The sequence below is a fragment of the Pseudopodoces humilis genome, chromosome 9 (genome assembly GCF_049639895.1).
Source record: "Pseudopodoces humilis isolate 2021_Gansu_Grassland_sample_001 chromosome 9, ASM4963989v1, whole genome shotgun sequence".
NCBI classification, from domain to species: Eukaryota; Metazoa; Chordata; class Aves; order Passeriformes; family Paridae; genus Pseudopodoces; species Pseudopodoces humilis.
This window is the reverse complement of record NC_142208.1, coordinates 17,295,744-17,307,728: the sequence shown is the minus strand read 5'-3', so window position 1 is coordinate 17,307,728 and position 11,985 is coordinate 17,295,744. Positions and strand designations below refer to the sequence as shown.

Genomic DNA, 11,985 nt, shown 5'->3' with positions numbered 1-11,985 from the left:
CCTCACACATGCCCTGCAATGAACACAGAAACTCCTCCAGTATTTCACTGACACAAGACTCAGGCTGAGCCAGAGACAAAGTTCTTAAATGCTAGCAACCAAGGGAAATAACAGCATCCAATCCTTGCTCAAAATGCAGCCCCTCAGCTAACAGGCGCTCAGTTCATTGCTACTGCATGATTCCTTCTTCTGCTGGCTGATGATCATTTCTGCTTGCAAGTCTGATTCATTTTTAAGGTTGTCTAGAAGTTGGGGAGCTTGTGGGATGGGGGGAGGTGATTTCCAGCTTTATTTACACCCAAAGGGATTTATTTAATTGGAAGTCCATCTAAGTGCATTTTCTGAACATGTACCACTTCTAGATGCATCTCAGACTACTCAGCAAAACAAACAGCTAGGACTTGGGCACCTCCAGCCCAGCTGAGGTCAACAGAAACCAGAGAGCCAGTCGAGCTCGACTGACTGACACCAGCAGGACTTCCTCTAAAGCTGCTGCTCTGTGGAGCATCTCAATCAACCCACAGACAGAATTATGGAAGAAGAGGGAAAATAAGTACCTAACTTTGCCTTCTTGTGGGCAGCCCTGAGAAGGCCTCCTGCTCACACCTGCAGCACAGCCAGCTTCCAGGCTGTCAGCAGAATACAGCGGCAAAGGAGGGGTTGTGGGGCAGAGGGACCGGGGCTGGGCAGGCTACAGCCCCCATCCCCAACGAAGTGACCAGGGCTGGGCGATCACCACCCCTGGCCCACCTCCGGCTCTGCCAGAGGCACACCCAAGGAGCACAGCAGGAGGCAGGGGCTGGAGACTCCCAAGGCATCACCCCCTCCCCGAAAAGGGAAACTGAAATAAAAGGCAGAAGGAGCCTTGTGTGTGTTTTTATTATTATTATTTCTGATTAAAGAGGAATTCATTTCATCTTTGCCTCCTGCCAGGGGCTGAGGTGCCGCCATTGAGGTTAACGGTGCGGAAGAATACAAAAAAATTTCATTGAGGAGGATTATAAAAGTTACTAGCTGGAACATTAACAGAAGAGTAACTTGTAAAAAATGCAATATTACAATATTCACAAGGACGGTAGAGCGTGGTAAAGCTATAAAATTCAACATTAAAATCTTCTACAGCCTAGATAACCTAGTTAACAAACATTGTATTGGAACTACTTTTTTTTCCGCGGTGTCGAGGTGCTCGGGGCCGGGGGCGGCGGGGCCGGGCCGGGGCAGAGCCGCTCCGCGCTGCCGCTCCCCCGGCGTGAGCAGCGCATCTGCGGAGGGGACGCACGAAGGCGTGGAGCCGGCGCCGCTCCAGCCCCTGATTCAGCACTGATGAACTTTATGTCATTAGCAAAGCGTGGGAAGTGATTTGTCTCATCCAAACCCGCAAACAGGAAGCACGGATTCGTGTCGTTTGTCACCAGCACCTAGTGCCCACACAAATACCAGCCAATATCTTTCCCTGCGCTGATGGAATTCTCCAAGGGAGGTGGGGGGCAAAAAGAAACCAAAATAAAAAACACCAAAAAAAAAAAGAAAAAAAGCCCCAAAAAAACCCCCACCAACCACATACACACAAAACCCCACAAAAAACCCACAAAACCCAAAAGAACAAAAGCCCAGAAAAAAAACAACCCAAACCCCCACCAAACTGGTGAGGATCAGATATTATTATTACTATTACTGTTGCTATTGCTATTATTATTATTACTAATATTCTGCTCCTAATAATGGTCTCATGCAGAGACATCAACCTCAAAGATTAACCGATGCCATTCTCCCAAAATCGGCAGAGAGAGCGTCAATCTTTAGAGACTCCTGCATCAGGCAAAACTTCTTTCTCTTGAAAGAAGTCGGGACGCATTTCCCCTTGTTGTGTGTTATTTTAATGTTGTTTGTCGCCGCATCCTTCTCCCCCCACCCCCTTCGCTCTGCGTCCTCGCTCCCTCTGTTCTGGGGGCTGCGGAGTCGCGGGAAGCAGATAGTGTGAAAGGGCCGGGAGAGAGGGAGAGGGAGCGAGAATTGCTCTGAGCGACTGCGGAGTGGAATTCAGTTCCCTGGGGAGTTAGCAGACAGTTTGTGGAGATGTTACTCCAGAGTTTCAGACTATGATAAATATGATAATTTGTATAAAATTTGAATGGGTTCTTGTTTTCAGGGAGAATGCCTCCGATGATGAATGTTCATGATTTTCAGATAGATGGCTGATAAAAAGTGTATTGAATTGTTGAAAGCGATTTTAATTTTAATTCTCTACCTGCAGATGTCTGATAATAATAATGTCTCCTAATAAAATAGGAAGGTGTCAGTTTAAGCAGCAGTATTTCGCTTCACTTCATCCTTCCCATCCCCAGACTGTGGCAACATTAACCTCTTCTTATAAAAAGGCACATAAAATTATTATAATTACAGAGTTATTAATTTTAAAAAGAGGGTTAGCAGGATTTTTTATTATTATTAATAGAGCTCGCAGAGAACCCCTGCAAGTAAATCCCCGTGTGAAATGATGGATCCGATTGCTAATTCTATTATTAGGTATTGCCTAGGAATTGCCTTTCGGGTTTTTAATTAGAGTAATTGAAACTAGAAGAGGCGGGGCTGATTATTTTTATTTTTTCCCCTTTGTTATTATTTAAAAGTCATTGATAATGCTCCCTGCATTCAGATATCGTCTTCAGAAGGAGACTTACAACAAAGCAACAAAGGGAAAACAGACAGATCCGCGGGTCTGGAGCTTGAAACTCCCAAGCCAGCAGTGTGCGTGTATTAGGTTAATTGGGTTTTGTGGGTCTGGGGGGTCTCTGAGACTATCCCCAACCCAGCTCTTACTGCCTCTGAGCTGGGCTGATATTTCATGTGTTAAAAAAAAAAAAAAAAAAAACAAAACAAAAAAACCCCAAAAACAGAAAACCCACCCACAACAACAACAACAACTCTGGTAACATGAAATCAATGACCTGGCAGTTACACTCTAATTAGCGCCTCCTGCGAAGCAGCCCAAAGCCAGCCCAGGAAAACCGCACACAGGCACCGCACGCCGGGGAGCGGAGGCAGGCGCGTCCTCGGCGGGCTGCGGCTCTCCGTGCCGGGGGCAGCCTGGCTCCCGGCCGAGCCTTCCCCGGTGCTCCTGCCACCCGCCCTCGGCTCCCCCAGCGCGGCGCGGAGCGGAGGGGGCTCGGCCGAGGAGCGGGGACCGGCCCCGCTCGGATCCCTGTGGGGCGGCCGCCCAGAAGCCCCCGGCTTCCCTCTCGCTCGCCCGAGCTATTTTTCTCTCGCCCTGAAAAGAGCAGACAATATTGTCCATTCATCAGAAAGGCAGGAATTTGGTGCTTCTGGTTGACTCCGAGACGGGTAATTCAGGGAGAAATGAAAGCTGGATAAATGACTCGGTAGTGTGAATTAGTACGGAGGGTGCAAGCCGCCTGGCAGAGAAGTGCGATTTTATAAACAACGGCATCATCTGGCAAAAGGGTAAAGAACTGTGCAGAGCTCACAGCTTTTCTAAAGCATCACATTGATATTTTATAAATGGAGAAGAGGGGGGAGAGAGATACATGTGATATATGTTCATAAGCACAAGCTATGCAAGCGCAAGGGATCATTCCCGTTCAGATCCCCACACAGGTGCATCTTGCCACGTACTAAATGCTCCCTAGCTGTCTCCAAAAGAAATAGTTATATGCAATAAAATATATATAAATTAAAGTCTCTTCATTTTGATATAAATATTCGGGTTTATATTATACATTTCTTACATATTGCCACGTATTTCTCTCCACAGAGGAATCTATTTCAGATATATGCGCGTAGTTGTGAACATAACATATATACTTATAGTTACACAGGGAATCTGAGAGTCGGCAATACGTCTAGCAACGAGAGTGCTCGTTATGTATATGGTTGCATAAAGGATCGTGTACAGTTACATTAAGTCCCATTAAGCCAGTGAATGTCAGTCCACACCGTTTCGCACACGAAATTACAATTACAACTTCCTTACTAAAGAGAAGGAGGAAATTGTCAGAAGCTGGGGTGGTCCGGTCCCCCGGCCTGATGCCTCCGACCTCCTTCCCGATGGGGTGCCATTGGACGTAGGAAAGCAGAGATGGGGAAAGGTATTTATTCAGGGCAATTAGAAAGCAGGTACCGCTTCAAAAAATGGATTTATTAAGGGGAAAAGGAGTCGAAATTATTGTTAAAAAAATGTGCATAAACGAGTCTAACAAAGTAGGGAAGCAGAAGCATATTGGCGTGTAAGGTATCACACTGGAACTGCTTCCACTTCAGACCTCGGGATTAATCAAAGAAATCGGTGCGGCTGATGAGGAGTTATTCAGCAGCTGAGCTCTGGAAAACTGCATCCCTGCTTTCTTTATACATTTTATTATTTTCAATTGGTTTGAAAAATTAGAAGTGTTTAGAAAAAAGAAATACACATTTCTTCTTCCAGCGGGCTGGAAAGCTTTGATTTTATCCCCCTCCCCAACCCGTCTCTCTTATCTTTCCTTTCTATTTTTTCTCCCTCTCAAGTTTGTGATGGGGACGACAGGGAAGGATGCTTTTGAGTAAGAAATCGAAGCGCCTTTTTGGAGGGCACTTCTCTCCTTCGCCCCACTCTCAGCATTCCAAACTCCTGTTTCCTCCGACAGTGCCAGCCCTGGAAGCCAGCAGCCCGGGCGTTCTGTAACCTCCAACGCCAGGCAGGGAAGAGACAGATCAGGGCTCTTCCTCACAGTTTCCCTTCATTGTGCTTTTAAACCTCCCCCTGGCAGGGCTCGGCAAACGCTTCTTTGTCCGCTTAGGAGTGGCCGTGGCAGGGGGAGGCGAGCGCTTCCCCTTCACACGGACATCCGTCGATGCCAAAACTTTCTTAGGAAACTTGGAGGAAGACTCGACTTCTGACAATCGGGCAGAGATGACAACTGCCAGCGTTGGCCGCGGCCATTAGCTTTAACTTTCTCTGCTTTCAAAACGAATGGGAAAACTCCCCTTTTCACAACGGCCATCTCCTCAATCGAGTATTCTTAAGCGCAAATCTTTAATGCTGTTGAATCAGAACCTCTGTCTCTTGGCCAGCTGGCAGACAAAGTTGACAAGCTAAGGGGATGGTGGGGAGCGAAAGTTGCCGACACGAGTGGGACGAGGCAGGAGCGGCAGCAGCTCCCCGCACTCACTCGCTGGGGTGTCACTGTCCAGGCACACATGGACCGCTCGGGAAATAATCCCCCGAGAGCGATTCCCATTGATCGCCGGGTGAAGGGCAGCGGATTGCATCTCTCCCCTGACGGTCGGCGACGTGTGACGGTGGAGGGTATAGGGCGGGGAGGGGACTGGGGGAGGGGCAGAGGGAGAGAGGGGAAGAGGGAGTTCTTGGGCCAATTTATCAGTTATTAAAGGACCCTTCCTGGACCTACAGAGCTCAGGGGCATTTCTCATCTCAACTCCAAGTAGAAAAAAAAAAAAAAATGTAGTCAGCTATCTTTAATCATTGACTCGAGGGCACATTTCGCATCATCTCTCAAATCTGCATTTTTTATGAAGTGGCCAAAACGTGTGCTGTGTGCCTAATTTTCTCTCCCTCACAGGCGTTAATAAGAGTAATGAGAAATCGGCTGGAAATTAACTTGCTTCTGCCCCTGCAGCCTTCTCCCCTCATGAGAGACTGGAACTTTTATCCCCCTCACACACACTTTTATATCAACTGGTTCAGAGCCCGGGGTTGTGGGGCAAGGGGGGGAGGTGGAGGGAGCTGCCCGCAGCAGAGTTAGGAGACGGACCTGCAAAGTTCCCTTTTCTCTACAGCTCCCAGACCATAACAGAGATTCTTGTCACAAGGACAATGGTTGTGTTCCCGGGAAAAGGTGAAAGGCACACGAGTTACATCTCCCCCGGCTTTTACTCTTCCACTCAATATTCCCCTCTCAAACCTACTCCAGCCCCCAAAATACTGAAAACTCAGCTCGTTCAAGAGATCCGGGAACCAGGGAAGCAGCGGATGTAGGAGGATATTTATTTTCTATGCTTTAATATACGGAAACACATTATCATTGTTGTCATTATTGTTCCTCTTATAATTACTAGTGCTTGGAGTATTGGAGTTTTCCACCGAGGTATGGAGTTTTCCACCGACGTGGAAGGACAGGCTGTCTGGGAAGGGAGAGCCACTGTTTCCTCACTTCTTGCACCTTGAGGTCTGTTTTTTGTTGCTCCCGTAGCCGTTCCCCAACACTCGCCCCCGCGCACGGCAAGAGCTGCGGAGCAAGGCAGCCCAGCCGTGCCTCCGCTGACTCCCTCCCCATCCAGGAGAAAGCCGTGCCCGGGGGAAAAGCAGGTTCTTCCCTTCCCTCGACGTGCCGGGGAACTGTTGCTTCTGCACCGGCTGCGAGCCGCTCCTGCTGCTGCCCCCGAGACCCCCGGGCTGCCGAGGGTGGCCAGGGCTGCAGAGCCGGGAGTTGCCGTCCCCGCACGGGGCGGAGGGGCCAGCCCCCGCTGTCCGCTGCCCTTCGGCCCGACGGGAGGCGCTTGCTCGAGGGCAGCTGCTCACCCTGCTCCGGGGCACCCGCAATGGAAAGTGGAAGTGAACCTAAAAAAGAAAAGTGCGGAGGAAAATAATTCTTTACAGCTCAAAACAGCGTAAAGCTGAGATTTAGGAGCTCCATAAAATGCCAATGGGGAAATCACCTCTGCGCAGGCTGCCATAAATGTTTCAGCTTTTCTGTTCTAATTTTCATGTCTACCAAGTGTTTGACGGCTCTTAAATACCTCTTTATTCTTTACTTCTTTTTCTTTCTTTTATTTTCCCTTTCCTTTTATCCTTTCCTCTCTTATCCTTTCTCTTCCTCTGCCCCCTCATTCGGTCCCTTCTGTCCACAAATGCTAGAAAGGTGGGGGGTTTTCCTCTTCTCATATTTTCTATTTTTTCACTCATCCTGTCCATCCGTCCATCCATCCATCCATCCATCCATCCATCCATCCATCCATCCATCCCTCCATCCATCCATCCCCCTTTCATCATCAAATTAAACATCCCCTTCTTCATTCAGACATTTTTCTCTAATATTAGTAAAGATCAATGTCTGTCTCTCTGTCTACCCATTCATCCTGATTTCCATCCTCTCACTTAGTTCCATGCTTCTTTTATTTTCACCTTCTTTTACACATTGGCACAGGGCGTGTTCAGCTGCCACAATCTCTCACAGTTTTTACGCGATCTTCCATTTTTCCTTTCCTTTTCTCCAATTCTGGCAACGGCGAGTGGAAGCCCCCCGCCTACGTGTCCATCTCCCTCATTTCTATCCTAATCCAAGCTGGGACTTCCCAGATTCCCCAAGCCCTCCAGGTTTCCCGGGCCCTGCGGACCAAGGCTGTCCCTAAGCACAGGGCACCCGCAGGCCGTCTGGCTGCCGGGTCCCCTTCCTTGAGATAGAAACTTGTGTTGAACTACCTGGAGAAGGAATAGGAGATCCCACCGACGTCTCCCCAGCCCTCGGGAGAGCATTGCCGCCCTCAGCCCCCAGCCCCGCTCAGGGGGTACGGTAGCCCCGACCCCGGGAAACTTCGCCTGGTTTTGTCAGCCACCGCCTCCAACCGGGACCACCAGCCGGGGCCGTGGAAAGGTTCTGGGAAGCGCTTTTCAATCTAAACGTCACCACAGGGCAGCGAGGGATTAACGCTGCCCGGGTCTGGGGCAGCGCTCCCTGCCCGGGCCGGGGCCCCGCTCCCGGCACGGCCGATCTGCACTGCCCCCTCTGGCGGGACGCGCTGCCCGGCCGGGAGCGGGGCGAGGCCGCCCTGCTGCTGGGGCTCCGGGAGCCCCGAGACAGCCAAACTGCGCCCTCCTCCCGGCTGCCCCCGAGCCGGTGCGGGAGCTCCCGGCCTGATCCGCGCGGGGAACCTGGCCTCCCGCAGTCGGGTTGATTTCGTGCCCCGGGCCACCACCGGCACGCCCGCCCAGCCCTCTCATCCCTGCGCCACGTCCCGGTCGCTAACTTCACGCCTGCACCGACGCCGCCTGGCTCAGCTCCCCCTGACTCCGTCCCTCACGCCCACCTCCCAGCCCGGCCGGGGTAACAGCCGGGCACCCCTCCGGAGACACCCCAAGGCAGCGAGAGTTCCTGTGGCTGCGTCCCGCGTGGGGTTCCACCCCACGGCAAGCCTAACCCACCGCCCCTAGGCATTCACCCCACCCACCCCAAACTTCTCGCAACCCCCTTCCCACTCCGCTGCTCTGACATCAGCTCAGCCACGGGAAAGGCAGCCTTTCCCCGTGTTAGCAGCATCCCTGCAACTTTGGTAGCTCAAAGTACTCGTGATCATCTCACAGCCTCTACGGAGAGCCCCGGAACAGGGGAGAGGCTCACTCCTTACCCTGCTCCTCTCACCTCTCCCTTTGTCCTCCCCCGTTCCGCCATCACCATGAAAAAGCACCAGGTGGTCAGCCCAACCCTAAGGCGGGACAGAGCGGCGGCGGCACGGACATCCCGCAATTCTGAAGTCACCCCGAAACTCCCGGGAAAGGGCTGGATCTGCCCGTGCACTGCTGCCGGCCGGCCGAACCGCAGGGAGCAGCCTCCGAGTGCCGAAGTCCCCGGCCGGGGTCCAGCCTCGCCTCTGTCCTTGCATCTCCCTTGCCCGGTCCTCCGCAGGCCCTGTTTTTAATATCCTCTCCACCCTTCAAAGCACACCCTGCCTCAGAGAAAGGGAGAAATTATGTTGGACAAAGGAAAAGGCACCCCTTCCCTTACAATGCTCTCAACCCAAACAGCCGAGCAATGTGCATTTCCCCCAGCCTTTGGAAATCGTCCCCGCTCCCCGTGTCGCTAGTGTCTGCCCTATTACCTGTTGCACCACTTTCTGTCTCGGACTATGGGGAAAGAGCCTGTCTGCCTCCCTTTCGCACAGCACAGCCCCATCAGGAGTTTATTCCTGAAAGCACTCCGTCCTGCTTTCTTTCCTAAAAGGTGCAGGCAGCCAGAGCCCGAGCCCACGGCGGAGGAGAGGGGAGATTTCCCGAGGGCTAGGAGAGGCTGCGGCCAGGGGGAAGAGGCGGCCGGTGCTGGCTGGGAGCAAAGAGCCGCGCTCCCTCTGCCTCCGCATTTCCCTGGGAACTTTCTATTACGGAGTTAACTATTAACTGCAGGAAAGCAGGCAATTTTCTTCGGAATGCGAACTATTTCCTTTATCCAGCAGATAGATGTTTGAGGTGATTGATTAATATGGAAATTGATATTAAAATATGTGTTGTAGAACACTTTTCCCGTAGTCACAGTCGCACGGCTACTGCCGCACGGAGGAACAGGCGTCCAGGGCAGGCAACGCACCGAGCTGCTGCCGAGGGTTTTCCTGCTTGGCCAAGAAATGTTTTAATTGTGAAATGCACTCAGATATAGTTATAATAGCTCGCATTAATACATCTGAACAGTGCTGAGCGAAAGGGCACGCTGAGGGCACACAGCAGCACTCACGCAGGAGAAGAAACGCCGGGCGTCCCACCACAGAAGGGGAAGGTGTTTGGATAATGCTTGGCGTCCCCTCGGGAGCAAAGGCGAGGGTGGGCGTCCAACGTGTCGGCAGGGTAAAGAGCAGAGATTCACGTGTATAGAGATTGTGTAGAGCCAAACAGGTACGCTATAACCATTCGTGGGGCACCAGTTTGCTGCAAGGGGAGAAAAAAGAGATTTTAACAGGGAAGTCTGTAATTCTAGACTCGCGTTAGATTATACTTCAGCACAGCTTTAACATAGGAAGAGACGCGTGTCCGTTAAGGTACCCAAAATCGTTCACTCCTTTTACCTGTAGCACCACCTGCGCTCCTCGGTTAAGGGTCGCAGTCTGGCACCGAAGAGAACTGTTACACACCGGGAAACCGGGGAAAGTCCGGTTCCCGGTTATCCCGGCCCCACCATGTGTTGCTGTTCTCCCTCGGCTAGCCTCGGGCTAATTAACCTGTGCCCCTTTTAATTAAGAGAGGACTCTCTTGGCGGTGCCCCCCCCTCTGCCCGACGGCGCGCAGCCTGCAGGGGCTGAACCCCCGGCCCTGCCGCCCAGCCCGCCCCAAGCCCCCCATAGCCCGCAGGGGTGGCTGCCATGGGCACCTGCCCTTCCCGGCCCGCTCGGCTCAGCCTCCTGGCGATATTTTTCATGCTTAGTCCCCCCCCTTCCCTTCTCTGCCGATTCACACGAACATTTTATACAGGGAAGGGGAATTTTCCAGATTCTTTTGCTGCTTTCCCCCCTCTTTCCTGGATTTACTCCTCTCCCCCTTGCTCCCTTCCCTTCTGTTTCCTTGCCCCTCGCCCCCCCGCCGCCGTTTGTTTGTCCCAATGCCCGGCCGATCATCGCGGTGTATGAAGTTCTAACTGGTTTGTGTCAGGCAGCTCTCTCTAAGCAGTCTGGCGTGACGGATTAAACATCAACTAGTTAAATAAAAATTAATATCAACTGCCTCCTAACTTCTAATGTCATGTTGTTTATAACTAATGAACTGATTAGGGGATAAACACATCAGGAAGACATTTCTGCTTCCCTGCTCTTTCGAGAGAGATTTGCAGAATTCAAAGTAAATCTCCCAGAGTCCCTTCTGGGTTTCTCCCACACCAGTCTGGGGAGGGAGGACGGGGATTCCGTGGGGTTTGTGGGGTAAGGTCGGAGGAATCTGGTGCATGTGTCAGGGTTAGCTGGACTTATTTAAACATCTCACCGAGGAAGCATTTCAGCGCGGCTGCGAGCAGGGCTCGGGCTGCAGGGAGGTGAGGAACCACTCCAGACAGATCCGGCGGCTGCTGCACACCGGGCTGGAGACGGCGTCTGAGGCAAATACTCCTTGCTGCAATTATTGACTTTTGGTGCCCCATTTTACTATTTAAATGAAACTTTTTTTTTTCCCTTTGCTTGAAGAGGCAATCGATGATTTTTAAGCGATATGAAGGAAAGCATTCCCTCCGCCTTCCTTATTTTTACAATTCTCCACTTGTCTTGGGCGTGCTTTTCACCAGTCTGCGTTGTTAACATTTTCCTAAACACTTTAGAAAAAGAAACACATGCACACACATAACCCCCAACAGCCTCATCTTGGAGAGGTCCCAAGCTTTTAAATACTGTTTGCCCAGCACCGCCGGCTCTGACAAGACAATAATAACAGGGGAAGCTTTTTAAAACCAATTTAGCAAATGCAGAAATGTAATTTTAATGAAGAATCGATAGCAGAATGGTTCATTTTTCCTGGGACTCCTTGTTGGAGCTGAGAGAGACTTTCAATCAATGGGTAGATAGAAGGGGGGAGCAGAAAGAGAGAAAGAAAAATATTCGTTCAGTGATGTCTTTAGCACTGGGAATTTTTCTTCTTTTCTTTAGAGCTTTGTTCTATTTATTATTTATTTATTTTCAGTTGCAAAGCCTCTATCAAAACGTGGTCGTAAGAGCAAGAGAAGAGACGAGTGGACAGATAAATGGAGGGATGGATGGATGGAGGGATGGATGGATGGAGGGATGGATGGATGGATGGATGGATGGATAAATAATCTCTCAGAGGCAAAAATCTAGGCTCTCACAGAGGTAGACTTCATAGGATTGCCTTCTGTCGCCTCCAAACTAAACGGCGGAATCCCTGTACCCCACCACCCCACCTGGAGTCTGTCCGGACCCCGAGCTGAGAGCTACCAGCTCCCGGGTGGGCTGCGCCACCATCCAGACCAATCCCCCGCCCGTTCCCGACGAGCTCCCCCCTCAGCCCGAGCCCACCGCCTCCCTTTTCAACTTGGAGGAAGTTCCTCCTCTGTCCCGCGTCCCCCACTCCCTTGCCAGCCCCTCTCCGAGCACATTTTTATGGTAATAAGACAACAAATTAATCTGCTGTTACAACAAGACTTCCCTACAGGTAGCCAGCTTGAGGGAGGGGGGCAAGGGGAAGCAGATTCCAAGTCCGGGCGTTGTCCCCCCTCCCGCAGGATCCCCGCGGGACCCCCCAGCCCCTTTCCTCCCTGGCTGCACAGCCCT

The 11,985-nt window shown here is 51.4% G+C and overlaps 1 long non-coding RNA gene across 1 annotated transcript; it reads right to left on the bottom strand.

Moving 5' to 3' along the window:
• Nucleotides 1-5,987: 5,987 nt before the first annotated feature.
• LOC148183778 (uncharacterized) lies at nucleotides 5,988-9,967 on the bottom strand. The gene is made up of 3 exons (XR_015773248.1): nucleotides 9,784-9,967; nucleotides 8,373-9,646; nucleotides 5,988-6,574 (listed from the first exon to the last, which is right to left on the bottom strand). It is a non-coding gene; the product is annotated as an uncharacterized LOC148183778 (long non-coding RNA).
• Between the last annotated feature and the right edge of the window lie 2,018 nt (nucleotides 9,968-11,985).